The sequence below is a fragment of the Monomorium pharaonis genome, chromosome 6 (assembly GCF_013373865.1).
Source record: "Monomorium pharaonis isolate MP-MQ-018 chromosome 6, ASM1337386v2, whole genome shotgun sequence".
NCBI lineage: Eukaryota > Metazoa > Arthropoda > Insecta > Hymenoptera > Formicidae > Monomorium > Monomorium pharaonis.
Genome location: NC_050472.1, coordinates 8,639,443 through 8,663,463, shown reverse-complemented (window position 1 = coordinate 8,663,463; position 24,021 = coordinate 8,639,443). Strand labels below are relative to the sequence as shown.

The following is a 24,021-nucleotide window of genomic DNA, read 5'->3' as shown; positions in this document are numbered from 1 at the left end:
TTTCATCTATTTCTTTTTTTAAGAATAATTTCCCTCCTAGTAATAATTTTGATTGATCTCTACATCAATTTTATTTGATAATAGGTGGAAGGATCATAGCATTATCACAGGTCCAGATATTTTTACTGTGGGTTCTAGCCTGGACGGGTGACCGTTAAATGAGATTATGGCTTGCGAAGGATAACCGTTTTTCATAATTTTGTCACGTATATTCTGAAATGTGACGCTAATCGATAAAACTTATTTAACTTGTAACGTATGTATAGCAAAAATAACGTATTTTGTACAAATTTAAATGACATCATCGGTACAAGATACGGAGTTGCCGTTCTGGAAACCTTTTTGCAGCACGCTGGTAACATGTGGAGGGGATGGCTGACACGTACGCTCCACTCCAATTGGAAGACGGACATACTAGCTGTCCCCTCCACATGTACCGTGCTGCAAAAAGATTTCCAAACGGCAACTCTCACGCGACATTACTTTACATTTCATTTTCACATACCCCATTGTCGTTACATTTTAATTATTAACAATTTAACCGATGATGTAACGTAAGAAAAAAAATTCACGGCAAATTGCGGAAGTTGTCATCGGGATTTGCCAGAAAACCAAGACCGTTCTCGTAAAATGGTACACTACAAGAGCGTTCGAGCAGCGAGAGAGCAAGAGCTTTAATTCCGCTCGCAGAATTAAAATAATTAAATACGTACGAAACACGTACAGTGGAGAAATCCCTGTCTTTTATTCCTCCCCCGCTTCTCCCTTTCCTTCCCCCCATTTCCAATACACGGCGGCATAGCTGCGCGCCGCAGCCGGAGCGGAAACTAAAAGCGGTTCGATATCTCGATTTTCCCGCACGACAGCGAAATTTTTTTTTTTCCAGGAGACAATTTGCTGGCAGCTCGTTCGTCGGGGCCGAAGCGTTTTCACAACACCGATCAGTCAGAGAGTGGGCGAGGCCGATTTGACATTTACCGCGACATTCGCTACGCCGGATGGTAGACATCAATTACGTCTAATAGATATTCATATCGACAAGAGGCGGATCGATGGTCGAACGTCCGATGATTCGACCCCCCTCGCGGCGCCCGACCGACCGCTCGCTCGTTCGCTCGCTCGCGAATACGAGCCGGCGAATTTCGCGCTTCGCGTTAAAGTGTCCGCGGGCGGGATGATCGCCGGCCACACCTCCGCCACCTCTATGTCGGCTTTACATCGCGAAAATAAATTCGCGGCCGCGGGGTGGAGAATCGCGGGGAAATCGCGGCCAATTTGATACGCTCCGATATCAATCCGACAACGATACCGCGAGCTTTCATTCCCCCGCGTGTTATTTAACGCTTTTCTGACATTCGCGCGTCATCGGCGCGAAATTGCGAATCGCGCTTCCTCAAAAGGGGGAAGGGGGTGGGAGGTGGGAGGTGATCGCGAGCAACTTATAATACAGTTGCCCCGCCGTGATCCCCGGAATTTCATCTCGGCGCTCCTACCGTCAAGGAGAGGAGGCGCCTCGTGTAAGATGCGTATACAAATTATACAGGATATTGCAGGCGTCTCGGAACTTCGATACTTCGGGGAACAATGTTGACTTATTAACTACTGCGAGCAAAGAGCGAAATAATTGAAGCGTTCGTAAACGCGTATAGTTGAAGTAAAGCAAACTTGAGCGACGATTCGCGGGAGAAGCGACAGGGTGAGAGAGGGGGGGGGGAGGGAGGAATTCCCTTTAAATACGTAGCTGCGTCTAAAAGCGGATCCCGCGCGTATTACGCGGGCTGTAGATCGTACTCTTCGTACCTTCCGTTCCTTTCAGCGCCTCATTTTACCGGTATACATCGGCAAGTCTCTCGTGCGCGCTCTTCCCACTCGCCGCGCCGTCTCGCGCGATTGAAACATCCGCGCGGATCAGAGACGCGCGCGCGCGCGCACGCACAGTCGCTTTGGCGGGAATTGCGGATCCGCAATTTACCGGCCTTTTTTCGCCCGGCGCGGTCCCCGGGCGGATGGATGGATAACGAGAAAACTTTTTCGCTCAGGACGCCTCGTGGCCTTTACATTACGTCGTAACGTGCCGCACAACTCACGGTCCTCGTTTTTTTTTTTTTTTTCTTTGTTCGTCCCGCTCCTCGTGTTCCGCTCTCGCGTGTTCACGCTCGCTCGCGTCCGCCCGTTCACCGGTCCATTTCGCGCGATCGAACGCCATACGTTTTGCCCGGGGGGGGGGGGGGAAGCATTGCGCTCTGTCAAACGCGCACCAACTACAGAACCACGACATCCGCGCCACGTGCAGCTTCTCCACGCTCCTCCACGCTTCTCATCCCCGTGATATAGGAGCACAATTGTTTTGCATATTGCCATCCTCGGGCACGTTCCGCCATTGAATCTTGAGCGATCGAATTACATGCTTCGGCAAAAAATCACTTTTTCTTGGACACCAGAATGAGACAAGTTATTCCCTGCAGTGAAGACGAATTCGGTTTTCAAACAAGAAAAGGAAAATGTATTACTGTCTATCGTGTCAATACTGGAATCTATTCTGTTTACTTACTTTGCAAAACTTTGTTATTGCAAAAATCAAAACGATTCTGCAAATTGTTATATCTGATAAAAGATACTTTTTAGTCATTTATGTTTCTAAAATGTTTCATTTTTGTTTGTTAAAAATAGAGAATTCAATAAGTTGATATGTTTTTTTTAAGTCATTAGTTAAAAGTTACATAAACAAAAAATAACTCAAATAAATCACGTTAAGATTAAATTAAAAATTAATTTGAAAAGCATCATTTATATAAAATGAAAAAGTTATAACTGATTTAAATTTTATTACAAAACAATTATGACATACATCATCAAATATATAATATTTTACATGTAATTTAAGTTTCTATGAAACAACAAGAAATATGTGGAAATTTTTCCACTTATACAAATCAATTTTTAACTTAATTAACAAGTTCAAGTTATATTTAAAAAATAACTGGTTAAAGTTAAATATTAAATCATAAAATTAACTAAATTAAGCCTAAATTTAACTTTTTAATTTTTAAATTTTAACTAATTACTACCCAACTCTGATTAAGTATACAATATTGTAAAAAAAAAAGTGATATGACAGTATTAGCAATCTCCCTCTACTGAATTTTGTACATACGCTGAATTCATAATGGAATCTGGGTCAATTTGATATTCGGACATTGTCCTTATCAAAGACACCCCGTGTCTTTCTTTGGCATTCGACTGAGCATAATCCGAATATTAAATGTGCTTGTGTACGCCAATGAAAAACGGAAATATAAGCTTCCCGCTTATTTCCGTGCGTCAATCTTAGAGAAGGGAGAATCACGTTAAATCCTTTGAGTATATACCACCTTGATCAAAAAGTTCCCGGAATCACCACCGTGTGGCACTCTCAGTCACCAATTTGACTTCTTTTTTTTTTGTGGGTTGCCACACCTGTCAGCAAATTCCCTTCAAATTTCAGCATCCTAGCTTGACATTTGTGAAAGTGACGCAGTGTTGAGTACATCTGTTTTTGTGCATGTTTCGATTTTTGCAATGGAGTTAAATTTGTTGTATAACACGGTTGTTTGCTATACTTCCAGATTATTCTATTCGGAGTAGATTTAGGAGTACCCAATGCCGTTTTATAGGCCTGACATAGACTCTTTCTAAGTAACTAATATAGGAGTTAGCAGCACTCTGATACCATAAACTACCTTACTCTATTTGTGCACCAATAGTGGCATTGACAAACCTCATGCAATCGACTGGGCTAATGCCCCACGAATATCCCGCTATTCACTTTAATATGTTAGAATATGTTAATGTTTTGTGTTTAAACTCATTTATGTGTTCCCTCCATCTTAGGCCTTCATCCATTATTAAGCCAAGGTATTTTACTTTTTTCTAAAGTTGGATGGATCTATGATCAAGGACGATAGGATTATTAATGGATATTCTTTTTCTGTTAAAGATAACACATTGGGTTTTAGGTAAGGAGAGATCAAGGTCGATTGAATTGAGTCATTTTTTTAACTGATAAAAGCAGATGAGAGTGATCTCTTGATAGAGTCTAATTTTTTATCAATACATATTATAGCAATATCATTCGCAAACATAACTGCCTGGCAATTGTAAGGGATTTTCCATAAAATGTCCTTGATATAGAGATTGAAGAATAAGGGGCTCAGGGCAGAACCCTGTGGAAGACCCATCTGCAAAAGTCTAAACTCACGCCATTTACCTGACTCGAAAAAGTTTGCTTGTTTCGGTTTTAGAACATTCCTAAAGAAGAGTTTATATTTTGTTGGAATATCCAGTTTATTAATGGTTTAAAACATCATCTGTGGGTTGACCTCATGCTGACTTGATATCTAATAACAGTACTCCCGTCATTTCTCTTTTAGAGAAAAATTTGTAAATTGCTACATTGATTAGAGCGAGGCAATCCTCACACGATCTTCCTTTCTGAATCCAAACTGAGTGTTCGGCAGTAATTTATTTCTTTCAACGAATGAGCTCAATCTTTTTAGAACCAATTTTTCAAAAATTCTAGATACGGTAGGCGTTAATGATATAGGTTCTTTATTATTAGCTTTTGGAATGACTATAACATCAGATTTTTCCCAATCCAACGGGAAAGAACTATCATCATTTGTTATTTGTTTTACGGTTTGTCTCGACCGTAGGCATGATCAACACTTCCACGATCATTTACTACACGGTTTGGTTTCAATTTTTTCAAATAATAGAACATCCTGGATACGCTTGTTACAGTTTCTCTCTCTAAATCGTTCCGATATTTATGAATCACAGATTATAAACCTTCAGGTGTCAAGTGACATCGAGTCGGTGCAAATTGAGCATAAGTGATTATTGAATTTACCATGTGATGTATGATTTAATGTTTGTTTATTGCTATTTATTTTGTCGTATAATCTTAAAATTTCAGCATTTAATATTTTTTGTAGTAAATGATCGTGAAAGTGTGATCACGCTTACGGTCGAAACAAAAGTCAATGGCTGGCATTGTGTATGTTTTTACACACATACAATTCGTACATTAAGTACAGAATAGTACAGAAGTGCATAAGAAATGTTAAAACTGCGGTGCAGGTAATGATATTAACGCATGCGCAGAGAGAACAAATATCACCCTATATCTTTCTCTCTCGCACAGTTCTTGGACACACTTTCGGTTTACATGTAACAAAGCAATTCCTGCTCCATGTATATATACTCAAAGATTAAATCGCATTCTTATTTCGTTCACCGAGACAAACTGTTTGTAGGTTTTTTCTTCATACGTTCAAGTTATTACGCACGATTTACTTAATTATTCCGCATTCCGAAGCTGCGAGACATACGTTTGAAGCACTTTACAAATTTTCCCTTACGGCGCATAATAATTCCCCGTAAAACTACGTGTGCGCGAGATGATATCCCATCGCGAATTTCTTTTTTTTTTCTATTTAATCCACGTTCGTCATCCGAACGCGTCCGTCGTCGGCCCGATTGGCATTGCAAATGCATTAATGTATGCTCTTACCGCGTTCACGTCAATTTGCCTTTGTACCCGGAAATTTTTCTTCGTCCTCTCTCTCTCTTTCTCTCTCTCTCTCTCTCTCTCTCTCTCTCTGTTTGTCTGTCTGTCTCCCTCTCGCTTTCTTTCTCTTTCTCTCTCGCCGGAATTTCAATCTTGGAAATATTTTCCCGACCGGAAAGTGCCGATCCATTTTTTCTTCTTTTATCACGACGCTGTCCTTTATAAACGCCCAGGGAAAAAAACATCGCTCTCTCTTTTTCTCTCTCTCTCTTTTTCTCTCTCTCTCTCTTTCTTTCTCTCGTTTTTTTCAATTTCGTCCTTCATAATAAATCTCTTCTGGATTCTAATCGGCAATCCGCTTGACTAAATGCAACTTTATGTCATCGTTTTGTAGCCGCCATCTTCATTCGTCTTTATATTCGCGAGCGCGTACGAATCTTGTCTATTTCCAGCTGCATTCACGGGGAGATTTTCCGCGAAACAGCCGTTTCGCGACTTTGAAGCTTAATAAATTTCTTTTACATTTATGTGCTCTATAACTCATTGAAACGCATCACCACCAGCAAAAGCTTCCATACAACCGTTATTGGACCGTGTGTGCAGGGCTGACGTAAATCCTCCGTATCTTCGCCATTTTTCCGCCCGACTTCCTTTGTCGCGCACATAATTTATTATACCTCTAAATTTACGTAATTTATCGTCCGGTTTAAATCATCCCACTGGAATTTTTGCAACAACAAACCGCATAATTGTTGCCGCATCTACAGTCCGGCATTCTCAACTCGATAAGGATTGTATAATAATTTTTCTCTAACGCTTGCAAGTTCATCCTGGTTCGCTCGACTTGACTCAAGCCAGTTTTAAGGATGTACATATGTGTCACACTTTTAAGCATTACTAAAAATTTTAAAATTTTGTAAATTGTCTTATTATTACATTTGAATACTTGTGCAAAATTTGTTTGTAATTCTCTTATAGGTTTAAAAGTTATTTAATTTTTCGTTTACTTTTGATTCTTAGGTAAAAAAATGTCATATGTACTCGCGTCTTATATTGTATTTATTTATAAATTTAATAAGGAAGTAACATTACGAATTAAATACATTTTTTACGTATGCCAATAAATCTAATAAATATTGATGCAAAAAATTCGTTTGCTCGTTTAAAAGTTATTTACCTAAAATTGCAATAAAATGACATTTTTGCTACGTTTTTTTCTGAAAAAAAGCCTTTTTTTTCGTTGTTTTGTTTTCTTTGCAGTTGATTTTAGGATCAAAAAATTTTTTGTAATTGATTAGAAGAAAATAAATCTACATAAGAAAATAAGAGGTCTATAGTTTTTAAATTTTGATAACTTTTTAGTATATGTTGTTAGAGCCAAAACTTCTTACAGTTTTATATAAAATTTGTGAGTAATTCTTTTATTATTTAAGTTATTTGAATTTCTGTTTGCTCTCTTTATACAAAATAAAATTGTTTTGTAGTACTTATTCCATGAGAAAATAACATTACAAATTAAATCAATTTTTTACATATATTAATGAAAATCTATATAAATATTCGTACAAAAGTTTATTTGAATCCATTTACTTGTTTCAAAGTTATTTACCTAAAACTGCAACGAAATAAAGTTACTTTCGCTGCATAAGCCAGTGTAAGCCAAACTTTTCATTATTTTCTCCTTTGTAGCTGGTTTTAGAGTCAAAATTTGAAGCCGAATTTTGCAACCAAAACTTTTCATCGTCGAGGGAAAAAAAAAGAGTGAATATAAAAAACCTGCAGTTTTGAAATTTCTGACTAACTTTTAGCTTTGACATTGTAGAGTCGAAAATATCCTCCCTTAAGCATTGAGCACCTTGCAATTCGGAAAATATATTACACATCGAGTTCTGTTTTTCTCCCACCACATTTTCCCGCGGTACATTATCTCTCATATAAAATTCGAAGCATAATTTTCGCCACTAATTAATGCGGGACTCCTATCCGCTATCACAATTAAACGTATACGTGCAAATATGCAGAAACGCGGTATTAATTCGCTTCGCTTTAGCGATGTTACGCCTGTCCTTCGCTCACTGTTGCATCCGTAATTTATGACGTAACCAAATTTATTTCGCTTGTTATCATCTCCATGCGCGGAACCTAATGAATATCGCGCACGCGAGAAATGTAAACAATCCCTTTAGGGTAACAGTTGTCACGGAACGAATGAACGTATGCAAATTGTCGAGTGTACTGTACTGCAGTTGCTGCGCAAAACGTATGTACAACCGAAATGATAAATCAGCAAAGCTCTCGCGCGAAATTATGCTGTCTTCAGATAAACAGGCGTCTCCCCCCTCTCTCTCTCTCTCTCTCTCTCTCTCTCGCCGCGCTCCGCGTCTGGATTTAGTATTAGATTTATTTCGACACGTTATATCGGGAATACATATATTTCTAATAGGTTTTTTTTAACTAGCGTCGTTTCGCAGATGGGATCGACAGCGCATCACTGTCCTGGATAACACCCTCAACCCCCTCCCCTTTCCTCGTTCCACGTGTTTCCGTCTACACGTGCGCCGGTAAATGCGGGCCATCAATTTCACTTTGTATCCAGAGGAGAGATTTCGAGGGAGGGGGGGTAACTTCCCGCACGTCCCGTTTATTCCATCGCTCGCTTTCCTCCGTCCCGTTGAAGGGGACAAAAAGGAGAGAACGGACGATTTCACCTTTGCCCTCCGAACTCTTCAACTTGTCCCGGAGATACTCCCCGAGCTTCCGGCTCATCGTTCTTATTGCCCCTAAAAGAGGGTGGAAGATACTTTACAGGGAACACGACAGAGGGATAATCGTGACATCAGTTGTCGTCTCATTGAAATCAAGTATACACACACGCGCGCGCGCGTGCGTATACATTGCGTCCGGATCTCAATTTTAACGAACCGAATCCTTCAATCGGCTCGAAGTGAATCATTGTGAAAAGTATCGAAATGCTAATGGCCGTAAAACTCATTCCATCTAGAGGATCTACAGTCTTCCGACGGGGGGGGGGGGGGCCGAGTAAATCCGCAACTTCGCAGTTCGGTACGAAGAAGAAGAGGAAAAAGGGAAAAGTCTCCCCGCGCGCGTCCCGCAAATAATGAGAATTACGATCACGTCTGCGGGCGACTGATTTCGAAATAAAATTCGTTCTATCCGCCGGGAGATTATAATAATTCACCGGGCACCGTTACGCAGTCCGCCCACGAATCGTTCCCGCGTTCCTGCCGCCCGCGGCTCCCCTCTGCACCCCCCGCCGCGTCTCTCGCCCGAAAGGAGCAGACAGAGGCAATAATCCGGCCATAAGTCTCATCCCATCGCGTAGATAAGATTATTGCGCGCGACTATTACTCGAACTGAAAAGCGCCCGATTGAAACAGGTGGGGAGGATCCAACAATAGCCAAGGCGGTGGAGGCATCGATCTGCGGGTCCCTTTAATTGCGGGAACAAATTTGCAATTAATTTCCTTATCTCGCGGCGAGAGTGTTGCTAGGTGAAAATTTTAAATACGGAGAGCGCAAAAGTAACGAGGTGGAATTTTTGCAATTACTTTTGCCGGCTAAAGTACACATCAGGAGGTGCAGTCAAAGTTTTGCCGGGAAGCGTAATTGCCTAATTTTCTAAAATGTTAGGATAGCTCTTACGCAGCTGCGTGTGTGTGTGTGTGTGTGTGTGTGTGACATTTCATTATTCTAAATTAGCGCAATTAATGAACGCGCTAATGTCATTGAAATAACAAACCTGTAACCCGGTTTCAGGTCGACGCGCGTAATTTTATTCTCGCGGAATATCGTAAAATGTAAAGGCTCCAAATCGGCGCGTGTTTAAATCGGATTCCAATGTAATATTTAAATTTTAGCGTATTCGACACACGCCGCCATGCCAAACTGCATCAATCGCGACACCCGGACCGGTCGGCTGCATCAGCATCATCAAAGTGTGGCCGCGCAAATTTTGGCGCGAAGGGAGGGCGGGGGCGGGATTAATGGGGATTCGTCCGCGGTGTAAACGTACCCCCGCTCGAATCGGGGATTAATATCTCGGATTTTCTCGCCTCGACCTATTTACCCCGTGTCCACATTTTAATTCACAAGCAGTTGCGCCGTCAGCTATGCATTTGTGCATCAACAAATGTATTATGTACCTATATTTGTTGTTGACGCGTATATATACGGTCATGTTATAGGACCGAAGGATAAAAAAGATTTTAACCTTTTCCTGATGGAACGTATGTCTTGATCCTTCGAAAGTTTATATCTTCCGCAAAAATCAAAGTAACTACTTCTTTAGCTTCTTTACTTCTTATTTGAAGAAAATGAGAGATAGAACTCTATACAAAAAAATCACCTTTGTAAGTTTTATCTATTGATCTACATACCTATGTATAATAGGTATAGTATATGCAGGATGTATAAGTTTTTAAGGTCGCTTACGATGAATCTACAATAATAACTTTAAAATTATAATAAAGATAGCGGACCAAAATGTTACATTTTGATCAAGTAACACTTATTTTCGATGACGGAGAACACTCCACCGTGAGTCGTAGCTCGAGGTTTTGGCTTCTCGTCGGAACTGGTTCGGACGGGATGCGAGAAGTGAAGTTCGCTGCTGCCGGGCGACCTTATATACAGTCCCCGGCAGATGCTCGGGGATTTTCAGCGGTCCTCGGTCTCTCGATTCTGTATCTCTTCGAATTGGGATACTGGCTCGAGAGGGGAGTACGTACCCAGACAGCACCAGATATCGTACGAATATTATACTCTCATACGTAATGTACTGTGATCATACCGAATATACGTAAAACATTCATATAACGTCTCAATAGAATGTCATTTTGATATATCCTCAAGATAAACTTAGAATATAGCGACTGAACTTCGCAACTCCTACGGAATATACTGAGATTATATCTAATATACTCAAAACATCCGTAAAATATCCTATGATATATCTCATGTATATCTATCACATATTTCCAAAATATCCGCGTAATATCGAAAGTGAATCATGTCAACGCTATCTATGATCTGTAACGTTACGCATTTTCGTCTGCCGTGTGATGCAGACACGTGGTGAAGTGTAGGGTGTGAACGTGCGAACACGAACTCACGGACAACGTAGTTTTCTCAGGAATTACGCCCAGATAACTCTGGTATGTACATAAGATATAATATAGTAACGTAAACTATAATAATATATATATATATTGTATATATACATATATTATTTAGGTTATAACCTACAATTATCTGAGCATAATTTCCCAAAGCACCCCAGCGTATTCAACAGATATTACGCTTCATTTTTTGCGATAGCTTCCTGATGTGCGAAATGATTAATTCCTCTTCTTATTTCTTCTTGCTAATTCTGTATGTTTAATTCCTTGTTTCTTATTCCTCTCATTATGCATGAGCCCATATAATGTGAACATACTGTAGACATATTGTGAATATACTGAAGATATACTTTAGACATACGTATAACATTCTTAAGATATATTCGGTATATTCTCATAAACTGCCAGCGAAATTCTATGGGATAAGGCAACGCGGACATAGTACGTTATGAGTATATACTCGCCATATCACAGACGTATCTCTAATATTATACGAATATTGCAATATACTTTCGCAATATCCTATTATCATTCTCATAATCTACATGTGCTGTCTGGGTATGCCTCCGAGATGCGCGTTATCTCGGCGGCGCGAAGATCTTATGGCGGGCGTGTTGCCCGGTGTTCGGCCCGACGGTTGGTCGACCGGGCCGCGCGGTCGTTGTTAGCCGCTAGGAATGTGGCTCGTTACAACCTCTCCCTCTCATCTCCTTCACCAAATCATCATCTTTCACTCCGGAGCCTCACAACTCACAACCACTCCTATCCATCTTTCAATCTCCTGCTGGTGTTTCATTCTGTTCATGTGGTCCATATATGTGTTTGGATCAAAAAAACTACACTCGCAAAGCTCGCAGTAAAGCCTTTTGCCGAACAGACTGAATTGACGAAGAATTGTGCAGCATGGTAGTCTTTTAACGTTTTTTTTTTTGTGTCCTTGCGGACAAATTCTTTTAAATTAGACATTTCCTCCTGAAGAAAAAAGGTACAATTGTTGAGTCTGAGACTTTGGGAAGTCAGTAGTGTAGATTTCGATGTACTCGATGTAAAATGTTCACATCTGGACATTCGAACATCCATAGGACGTCCAATTACCATCCGTCGGACATCTCATGGATGTCCATGGGATGTCCATTATGCACAACTTTGGACATCCCTAGGACGTCTAATACAGTGCATAACGGACATCCCATGGACGTCCATATAATGGACCATTTTTTGACAATTGTGTACTTATAATTTGGACAGGATTTTTAATAATAAAGTAATTAAAAACAATTAATTTTTGTTATATTTACTTTATTTACTTATATTGTTATATTTATTATATTATTTATATAAACCTATATTTCACTGTATTAATATATTTTTAATAATATTATATATATTATATCGTATATAGAGTTTATAAAGTTTGTAATTTATATAAAATCATAAAATTTAAAGTCCAAACGTAGACAAAAATTGAATGTCCGTAGGATGTCTGAAAAAAGACATCCATTTAATGTACAACAATGAACGTCCGTTAAATGTCCATTTTGCATCCACGGACGTTCGGATGCAAATTGGACTTAAACTGGATGTCCATAAGATGTCCTGTGCTATCTGGGTTTTTAGTTCAGGATAGACCGGATGCCCACCGATCCTAAATATACGGTATCAAATCTTTCTCTCAATATAATAAATGTCAAATTCAATTCTTTCCTAACCGATCCAGTGCCTGTGCAACGGCTTGAGGCCTCGTGGTTACCGTGGACCAGTTGGTCACAGATCAAGAGACACGGTAATAGCTCGTATAAAGAAACGTCCGTCTTCCTCAGCTGCCCAGAAGTCGATATATTTGTACTGTATTTTCATTATAGTTAGATCAGAGTAAAACGGGGTAATACCACAAATATATCAACTTACAGCGATATTAATTTTTTTTCATAAATTTATAATTATATATTATCCAGAACGAGATCCATAATATTCAAAATGCCGTATGTCATGCTAAGAATGATAATAGAATAATAATGACTGTTAATAATGCAAAATTAAGATTGATACACGTAAAACTTTTCGTTCGATTGTTACAAGCATGATTCACATTACTGTTCTATTTATAATGGCTCTTATGTACATGTATATCATTCCTTTTAGTTTAATCGAAATAATATCATAACATTATTGGTAATATAGCGAGAAAGAATCTCGTAATCGTAGCTAATGTCGATCCGCACGTATGTGTATGTGAAACATACATGAAATACGATTCGCCGAAGTTTCTTGCGTTGCTATATTAATTATATAATTTGTCGATAAATGGCAATTATACGTATCGCTTCTCATTACGGTTAATCTTAAACGTTCGACTTAAAAGTCTCGAGACAGGAATTGTTAGGATTGTCATAAACTCGTCGTGAAAGAATTCCGCTTAGACCTATTTGCGGCTATTTATAAATTTTTATAAATTTAATTTATTAATGGACCATAAAGTCGACACATAATAGCGCGCATAATGCGTATTTTTCTGTAAACACAGTTGAATATTATTGATAATTCTCAAACAAACATTCTATGGACTTACTTATAAACAAACTTACAAAACATTTAAATATTTAATAAAAATTTTATAAAATATTAGTTAAATATTCGTGTGGATTCGAAACGGCACATTAAAAAAGTTATATAATATGCAAAATTAGAACTAATAACGGCTTTCTAACTTTGGTGGCGCGGTGATGCCCACACATGGGTAATGGAATCATTCAAAGGTACATTAAAAACATTTTTAATAAATTTTCTATCCGCTCGTAATTCGCATTTTACAGTTGCCGACGGATATTACATCTGAATTGTCGCAACCATATCACCGTATGACACTTGCATATACAGTGGCTCGTTGGGATTGTACGTCCAATCTGGATTGTCCGGGTCCACTGTAGTTGTGATAGCCATCAGTCGTGACACGGGCTGTTGTACGGTAGCCGCGAACTCGCCATGGTTGTTTTCTAGAATTAGTGATGAGGATGAGAATGATGCATTGTTTGATTGTTGTACAGAAAAATACAGAATAAATACAGAAAATAAATACAGAATATTCTACAGAATAAAATAAAAATTAATTTTGAAAAACAGAGTCAAATAACAAGAAGAAATATTCAAAAACTTACTAAGTAATGTAAGGGACAACAGGATTCGAGGGTGTGTTACGGAAAAAGAGCTTGCGTGTGGTTTCGATACACTCTTTATTCTCTATAGTCTTATCACAAACACTGCAGTCACAGCCGTACAGAAAACCGATTCTTCTTCTTCTTCTTTTCCTTAAGGCCCCCGTGCTCCCGTCCCTGTTTATCCTTTGAGTATATATGGAAGAGGAATGCCAGCACTGAAAGTGTGTCCAAGATCTGTGCGAGAGAGAAAGGTATATCATGATACTTGCTCTCTCTGCGCATGAAACATTTTGTCGAAAGGGCGTTAATTAAATGCAGCAACATTTTCTACACCTTTTTATATAATCTTTAATAAATGTTGACTTAAAAAACATAAAGGATTACCTGATTAAAATCAAGTTGCAAGAAAACAAAGTCTCTCTTTCGTCATTATAGCATCCACTAGCGGAAAGCGCGCCTAATAGCACGAGATGTACGTTGTGCGATTGAGGTTAGAGTCTCACAAGATTCAAATTTTATAATATCCATATAACATAAATAAAACAATTGTTGTGTAACCACGCAACGGTTACATCATTGTTTGGTTATTGTAACATACAAATAACGGAGTAATATCATAGCTTCATAACTTTGTTACATCACATATATGAAGTAAAGTTTCGTAACTATAATATAAGTAGAGTGTAACATCTGTTATATTACATGTTACTCCCACGTTATATTGCATTTATATTTGGTGTTTGCTGGGGCAAAACCACTATATTCATTGCAAGAAAAATTCAATTTCTAAATTCGATAATACATGCTTAAAATCATTTAATGAACTGAAATCTGCACTTATTTCGTTCCCTATTTTACAACTGTATAATCCAGAATTGGAGACCGAACTCCACACAGATGCTGGTTCTATCGCGTTAGCAGCTATCTTGCTACAGAAACAAGAATCAGGTTCTCTAGCACTTGTGGCGTATTTCAGCCAGGCGACCAATTCTGCCGAGAGCAGATATCACTCATTTGAACTTGAAATGTTGGCTGTTGTGCGTGCAATAAAAAGATTCCATATTTATCTATAGAATATAAATGTAGGATATTGTAGAATATGAATGTGGTTCGAGGGAATACGGAATGCTCTAAACTACACACATTGTACAAGAAACTGAGAATTTATTATATCGTAAATACAGCACCTCTCTGGGTGACGATCGGACACGTACTGTGTTCCCGCCGCTTCTTCATCTACCGTCTCTCTCTTACGCCCGCCCCTTGTCTAGCCTCGAATCTAGGCTCGCTCGCTACGACGCGACGCCTTCCAAGGGCGCATGATTCAAAATAATATTATTGCCTTACAACTCGGCCTTTCCTGATCACCTGTCCGGCCTCGGACACAGTTAAAAATAGAACAAAATAAAATATAACGAAGGATTACAATCTCTGAACTTATTACTACCTTATAATCTAACAAGATTCTAACTACTATATACGCAATTATCGCCTTTTGGTTAAGTTTGCCAGGGTCTGATATTGTTAGCTTCCCATGTTCCTTCATAGGGACGTCGCGATGACTGAGAATTTTCTACGTCCCTAACAATATATCTATCATTTCTAAGGACCTTGGTTATTTCATAGGGTCCCTTAAATTCGGGGATGAGTTTCCTCGACACTCCGGGAGTATTATCGAAATTTCTTATCCCTACGTGATCACCTTCTTTGTACCGGCGCGGTTCCTTTCTGCTCCGATCAAAATAACGCTGGTTGTACTCTTGACTTCTTAGAATATTTTTTTCGGCCTTGTCGCGTATCATTTCGAGATCACGATCAGGAGTAATCTCCTCCTCTAGACTTTCTTTGATCCTATCGATACTTTCGCCGCGTTGGTTTACTCCAAATAATAAGCGACTTGGGGTATCACCCGTGGACTTATTTATCGTGTTATTTATTGCGAATTCTGCTTCTGTCAAAACCTTATACCAAAATTTTCCGACGGAATTATCGACTGTTTTAGCAAGAAGGGGACCTAACACTCGGTTGACGCGCTCCACCTGCCTGTTCGCTTTCGGAGAGCCCGTAGCTATTAACACGTGTCGAACGTTATTTTTCTCGAGAAATTCTTCGAACTCATCCGAAGTAAAGCTAGTTCCTCTGTCGGATACTATAGTGTGAGGTCGGCTGTAATTTGCAAAATGCTGTTTCAAACACTCAATTGACTCTTTGGAAGCCGTAGTCTTTGTCGCATACAACTTTGTATATTTTGTAAAGGCATCAATAACCACTAGGATATGTTGTTTCACTAAATGTTTTTTATCTTTAATTCCTAAATGGTCAATGTGGAATGTTTGAAACGGTAAGTTACCCTTAGGTATACAATGTAAAAATCCCTCTGATTTGCCTGCACCTGGAGAGAACGCAATACACTTAAGACAATTGTTAATATAATCTTTAATTTTAGTACGCATCTGTGGAAACCAATAAGTTTGATCGATAGCGCAATATGTTTTTTCCGGACCAAAATGGCCTAATTCGTCATGATATTTTTGGAGTATATGTCTTTCCATTTTATCCGATACATAAAATCTTAAATCGTTGTTTTTCTTTCTATAGACTAATCCGTTTCGCATCTCATATTGTTTGTCCTGAATTTTCTCGAGTTTTTCGCGCAACTTTCGAATTTTGGGATCGCGATTCTGACCTAACGCTAGTTCCCATTCGAGCGGATTAGCTTCAACTACAAGAATGCTCGTGGCCCGACTGAGGGCATCTACATGTTTCATTTTAGTACCGATTCTGTGTTCTAGAACATAATCATATTGCATAAGTTCAATAGCCCAACGTTCGATTCGCGGATTTACATCCCTTTTTTCCAGGGTCATTTTTAATGAAGCGCAGTCAGTTACAATCTTAAATTTAAGACCGTGTAAATAAATACGAAAACGACGTAAGGCATAGATGACCGCAAGCGTCTCCAGCTCGAAGCTGTGGTAACGGCTTTCGGTGTCGGTCGTTCTTTTTGAGAAATACATAACAGGGTGAAATTTCGCGTCTTTTTTCTTTTGCATGAGTGCGGCACCGAAACCGTGTGAGCTGGCGTCTGTGTGGAGTTCCGTCTCGTCATGAGGACTGTATATACTAAGTACAGGTGCCTCTAGCAATTTCTTTTTTAACATCTGGAATGCTTTAAGTTGTTCTTCTCCGAATTTAAATTCAATGTTTTTACGGAGTAGTTCGTAAAGTGGTTTCGCGATAACGGAAAAGCCCTCAATAAATTTTCGGAAATATGAAGCCATTCCAAGGAAACATTGTAGGCTTCTCACGTTTTGTGGAACCGGATAATTTTCTATCGTCTCGACTCCTGACCTATTTGGCTGAATTCCGTTTTCAGAGATGCGATAACCCAAAAAATCGATTTCAGTGTATAAAAACTTACATTTGTCGATTCGGAGCTCCAACAGATTTTCGACCAGACAATTAAATAATCGCTTTAATACCGTAAAATGATGTTGTAAAGTGGATGTCGCAACCAGTATGTCATCCATATACACGACGATGTCTCCTGACTTAATGAGCTCTGCTAATGCTTCGTTTACGAACCTTTGAAATCTCGATGGTCCTACCTTGAGCCCGAAAGGCATTTGCCGATACTCGAATACTCCGAAGGGGGTCGTAAATGCAGTATATTTTACCGATTCGTCAGCGATTCGAATATGGAAGAAACCATCTTTTAAATCAAAACTACTGAAATATTTTTTGTCTTTTAAAATATCAATCTGATCCTCTATTAATGGAAGAGGATAATTGTCTCGACGTAAAACTTTATTTAGTACTCGATAGTCGACACAAAGTCTGCATTCGCCGTTTTTTTTCTTCACTAAAATAATGGGAGAAACATACTCTGACTGACTAGGCTGAATTATTTTTCTCTCTAGTAGTCTGTCTAATATTTTTCTTAATTCATCCTTTTCAGAAATAGACAATCGACGCGGATTGAAATGGAACGGTTTTTCATCAGTCAAACTAAGTTTTAATTCCATATCGACCTTCGGAATATTCGGCCTTGCAGGTTCAACGTACTCAGACTCAAAGAGCTCACGTAACCTTAACTGTATTTCGCATGGTATTTTGTTATTAATCTGAAGCGTATCTGAAATTATATTTCGCGGATCACTGATTTCTACGTTCAAAATTTCATTTACAGCTTGGGCTTCTAGTTTTCTTAGACCCAGACCGAATTCTTTTAGCACATCGCGTCCTAATACTATCGGGTTTGCCATAGTCGTATCCGGTACAACTAATATTATCAATTCATTTTTCGTTTCGCGATCAAGAGTAATATTCAAACGTATGTATCCGACTATATGCAACGGAGAGTGATTGATACCGAAGTAATTCTCTGAAGACTTACCAAACGATTCTATAGCCTCCGCCGGAATGAGACTTTCCTTAACAAAGCTAACCTTGCTACCTGTATCCATTAACGTATTTAACCTGATTTTTTGACTAGCGTCGGAACGGCTTATTTCATAATCGACGTCTCTGAAGAATGTCGCTTCCTTCTCTGCCTCGCCGGAAATGGAGCAGACTTGGTTCTCCGCCTCGTCGACAACAGCAACCTGCTTGGATGTCGTGGCCTTCGCTGGACAGTCTTTTGATACGTGGCCCATCTCGCCACATTTAAAGCACGAGCCCTTCTCGCGTTTCGGCAGTTTGCAATCGGCAGCCAGATGACCCAATTTGTTGCAATTGTAGCAGCGAGGGCTCTTTAATTTTTCCTCATCGCTTTTCGCCTGCTTCTCGTCCTTGGGTAAATCAGCTGATTTTGTGTCGTTTTTACCGGCTGATCGTGAGTCGCGTTTCGCATTGATTTTCGTCGTTAATCGCAACGTCACCTTTTCGAAAGCTTTTAACATATCTTCCTTCGTGGAAAATTCTTTCAATCTCGCCAAATCTTGGAGATGGTCGCTCGGAATGCCATCGACCAAGTAGTCGACCATTTCTTCCTCGTCTATGGGAACGTCTTTTGCGAGCACAATTTTATCGTGGAAGTAGTCCGCGAAACTCTCGGATGATTTCCACTCTCTCGCCTCGAATTTTTTCCTCAGTGTTACGCGTGCCGGACGATGGTCGTACATTTTCCTGAAGCCGTCCATAACCTCATCTAGGCTCATGGCGATAGTGTTCTCAGCTTGAAACCAAATTTTTGCCTTTCCCTTCAATTTATTACTGACGAGTAATTTGGCGCGATCGTCGTCCAGACGATAAGTTTGACATAGCTGTCGGATTTGTTGCTCCCACTTCCGAAACGTACCGACACCTCCGTCGAAGAATCCGACTAATTCCAACATGGCGTTTATGTTCTCTCTTCTGTATGCATTCTCTACGGGTGGCTGAACATCGCGTCGCAGTTGTTCGTTCTCACGTCTGGCTAAATCGAGTTCTCTTCTCAAGAGTTCATTTTCCCGCCTTTCGAACTGTAGCTGCATGTCATGGTATCGCCGGGTTAAGTTCTCGATTTCTCCGTCACTGTCTTCTGTTTCCGCGCCATCTTCATTCGCGTTGGCTTCGTTCGCAACAGTCGCCGCCACTACGTTCATCCACTCACCGCTGGGATCGCTCTCCTCTAACCGAGCAATCAGGTCCTTCTTCTTTCCGCTGGTCGGTAACTCTCGCCTCGCTAACTCGGCCCTAAGTTGAGCCACCGAAAATTTCTTCGAACTCATGTTGCTTGTTCTGTGCCGTCCTTGTGTCCTTGCACCACGCACTCGTATCACGACGGAATGCTATCTTCCGGACACTTTCGCGAATCGTCTCTTAATGGCGCCAAACCGATCGCGTCTCGCACACTCCTGTGCGTAGATGCTTACACGTATGTACACGTTCGCACACCGAACAACGTCACACGTCGCCTTGACTCGCGAATCCGTTTCTCGGTCCGTCTCACGGAATCGTTTCTGTCTCTTAAAGCAGCGGCACGCTTCTTCGTGTGATCCGGCGTACCAACGAACGGAATATGGCCGCCGTCACTGCGTTGCGGCTGACGTAATCTTGCCGAACTTCTTCCTTGTGCGCACGTGTCCCGATCCCACTTCTGATTTGTAGGATATTGTAGAATATGAATGTGGTTCGAGGGAATACGGAATGCTCTAAACTACACACATTGTACAAGAAACTGAGAATTTATTATATCGTAAATACAGCACCTCTCTGGGTGACGATCGGACACGTACTGTGTTCCCGCCGCTTCTTCATCTACCGTCTCTCTCTTACGCCCGCCCCTTGTCTAGCCTCGAATCTAGGCTCGCTCGCTACGACGCGACGCCTTCCAAGGGCGCATGATTCAAAATAATATTATTGCCTTACATAAAGTTTACTGTTATTACAGATTGCCATGCGGTAGTCTATGCAATTAATAAGGCCAATTGAATCTACGAATTGTTCGATGGACCATTCGTTTACAAAATTATGACTTTACAATTAAACATCGTCATGATAATAAGATGTCTCATGTGGACGCTTTAAGCCGTGCTATTGCGGCAATAGATACTCTCCCGATTGAAGTCGAGTTGCAACACAGACAGTTTACTGATCCAAAAATTTAAGTTATCGCCAAGTTGTTGGAGCAGCAGCCACATGACAAGTTCGAACTAAGACACGGGTTGGTGTATCGAAAGTGTTCTGATAATAAATCGCGTTTCTATGTCCCGGAGATTATGGTTTCAAATATTTTACGTGCTTATCACGTAACAACGCGCATTGCGGTGCTGAGAAGACATACCAAGGAATTTATAACATTTATTGGTTTCCCCCGATGAGAAAAGCGATTTGTGAACATATCGAAAATTGTTTAACGTGCTTTGTGTCTAATACTTCGATGCACGTCAAAGAAGGTGAAAGTGAACTTCAACTAAAGGAAACACCAGATACGTCCATGTCTGTTTTACACGTTGATCATTTTGGTCCGATTTCTGAATCCTCTGATGGGTTTAAACATATTCTGGTTCTTGCTTTTACACGATACACTTGGCTCTTTCTGGTTCGATCTACAAGTACGAAAGAGACCATTAAACATTTGACTTTCGTTTTTAATAATTTTGGTAACCCTTCTATTTAGTCTCGGATCGTGGTACATGTTTTACCTCTTTTGAATTTAACGAGTTTGTTCAGAGTCGAAGTATTAAACATAGATTAGTGACGGTAGCCGCGCCGTGGGCTAATGGACTCGTTGAGCGTATCAACCGTTTTCTCAAAAGTTCTCTAAAGAAAGTCGTTGAAGACTAGAAATTGTGGTCAAATAAAATCGCAGACATTCAATCTGTTATTAACAACACATATCACTCATCAATAAAGTGTTATCCGTCTAAACTGTTATTCGGTTACGAATAACAATTTAAACTCTCAACTGAGTAATTTTCTGAATGATTTGGCTGGTAATGTTCTTTCTTCTAGAGAACTTTTAGATCAAAGAGAAAGAAACCGAAAAATCGCTAAAAGAAGCTTCGTATGACTGGGACTGATCATATTCTACACAAAATAATTGTACACGGTCAAAATATTCTACACAAATATATTGTACACAAAAAAAATTTGTACGTGAAAAAACTGTGCACATGCATTTTCGACACGACGGCACTGATCAGATTCTACACGTACACAATCAGAATATTCTACACAAATAAATTGTACACCAAAAAATTGCACGTGGAAAAACTTTGCACAAGAATAATTCTAAAAATATCTTTAATTAAAAATTGCACACGGATATACTGTGCGTTACAAAAACTGTCCACTAATTATTTTGTAAGATATATTTTAAAATTAAACACTCAAATAGTTTGCACGTGCATTTTCGACACGATTAGCATTTCAAAATATTAAAAAAATTAAATAAATATTCTGCACAAAAATATCACACGCTACAAATTCCTATACAGTTTCTTTGAAATAATATTTATAAAGAAAAGACATTGTACATTACAATATTTTCAACGAGTAGTAATGTTATCTTATATTTATTTCTTTCTTTTTTCTTACATGCGAGGCCCTAAATACTAGCATTTGCTATTATATCGAAACATAATACTCCTTACATGCACAAAATACCATTATTAATATATCTATTTCATCACTCTTTCTCTAGTAAAAATATTTTTAATTTATTTCTTGACTGTTCCTCGGTTATTTCGCGCTCTTCTTCGCATGTGTAGATGCATTCATATTACTACATTCAATTACTTGAATTATTTTTATTTATTTCTTTTACCTGTCCGTACTATGTGAAAGCCATGAGCATTACATCATTGTAAACAATTTTACTTTATTTAACCGAGCTTATAAAAATCTCTCGAATATTTTCAAAAAATCTATTAGAAATTTTTGCGTTGAGAGATACTTGTTGTGCCGGAAGACAAATTTGCAGATGAGTTATTGTTCCGTCGAACAGGGAAATACTTAAAGAATTTGGGAGAGATCCCGATTCTTTAGGTATAACGTCTATGTCGACCCTTTTTACATAAAAGAGTTTAGAGCGAGGGTAACGGACGGAGCGGGGGAATAGGACGAAACAGGCCTATCCCTCGGTTTTCGTTAACTCACTTCTGTATAACACTTCGAAGAGTGAAGTAGTCGAGCCAGTGCGTAATTTGTATTACAATCGAGTCAGTGCGATACCGAATCGCGTAAGTGTAGAGCAGCTCGCAACAACGGTTGTGAGACCGCACTTACAGCGGCGCAAACGTATGCGTCCGATATTATACTTTAGCGTGAAAGGGTTGGAGTGTACGTGTGGGAGAGTGATCAGACGAAATTACGAGATGGATAATTTACGAGTATAAAAAGCTTTATTCGAATTCGCTAGTACACCAGACGCGACGTGTACGTCTTAATCGTTCCGTATCTCGTAGACTACTTCTACGTGAACCCGTGTTTTTCCGTTCTCTCCGCACTTATCCCTTCCTGGGATTCCGTCCTTGATCTGTTATTGTGGTTCGTTACCCGATTTTAACTATCGTTGTTTTTCGTTTTCGCGGCTTTGTCAATTTTTCTCGTCGCTGTTCGCGCGCTTATTTTCGGGCAACGACCTGCCGGTTTGCGGGCATGTGGCAACGCGATCGCCACAATACGAACGATCATTCGTAAGCGGGGCCCCGGCAATCGAAGTATCTCCCGACGAGAGATACATACGTTAAACGTAACGTAAATCTACCAGCGTCTCCTCATCGAGAGCGAGACGCTTGCGTTAATCGTAACGCAGGTAGCCATCATATATTTATCGCTTCATAATTTATCCGGTCGAACCTTCGTCATTGTAATCTATCGTAAGGGGCAAAGTTTATGCCTCCGGGCTTTTCTCCTTTGAGCCAATAAAGGTCATCCGTTGTGCTCAAATTATTTTCCTCTAATTATTTTCCTCACCCACCAAACCACAACCACGGAAATTTCTCCATGTTGGAGCCGTTTCCGACCATACAGTTATTTAACAAATGGATAAAAGAAGTGAATTTAAAATGTTTCGATGAGAACTCGAAAAAGTAAGTATTATTTATATATAATAATGATTAATTAATATGAAAATTAAAATATAATTAAAAGTTGTATAACGTGCAACAGCATTATTATTATTATTATAGGGCTCAAATAAAAATAAATTTCATTTATATTAATTTTAAAACAAATATATATATATATATTTTTTTAACAATTTTTTTTTTTAAATAAAAAGTCCGGCTTGGACCCTGGGTGCGAAACAAGAAACATCTCGATAAGGCTTCGTTATCATTTTGAAGGCGGAGATACTCCTCATAGCATCTGATACAGCAACTAATGTGCCCACAATTAGTCCAGCCTTTCGAAGCCGTTGCTTCACGGCAGATAGAGCATGTGATACGAGGCACATTATCCAACTCTTCTCTCAAGTGATTTATTTGCTGTCCGAGTTCGGCTAGAAAAAAAAAAATAACAATGCAGTAATAACAAAATATTATTCCACTATTACGTCATTTTCGATCATTCACATTTTTTATAAAATTATTTACATTATTAATATTAAATTAAAAAATATTTTTTTTGTTTTCTTTTTTACAATTAAATACTTACATAAATTAACCTTTTGTAAAATTATGCTTACAAAATTCTCGTATTAATATTTAAAATATTTTTGAAATATGCTAGCAATTTGTGCAACATCACGTGG

At 39.3% G+C, this 24,021-nt stretch overlaps 1 protein-coding gene across 4 annotated transcripts in view; it reads left to right on the top strand.

The window, feature by feature from the left end:
* Positions 1–24,021, top strand: part of LOC105839462 (neuroligin-4, X-linked) — a 391,763-nt gene that overhangs the window by 317,969 nt on the left and 49,773 nt on the right. The gene's annotated exons all lie outside the window — the stretch shown is intronic.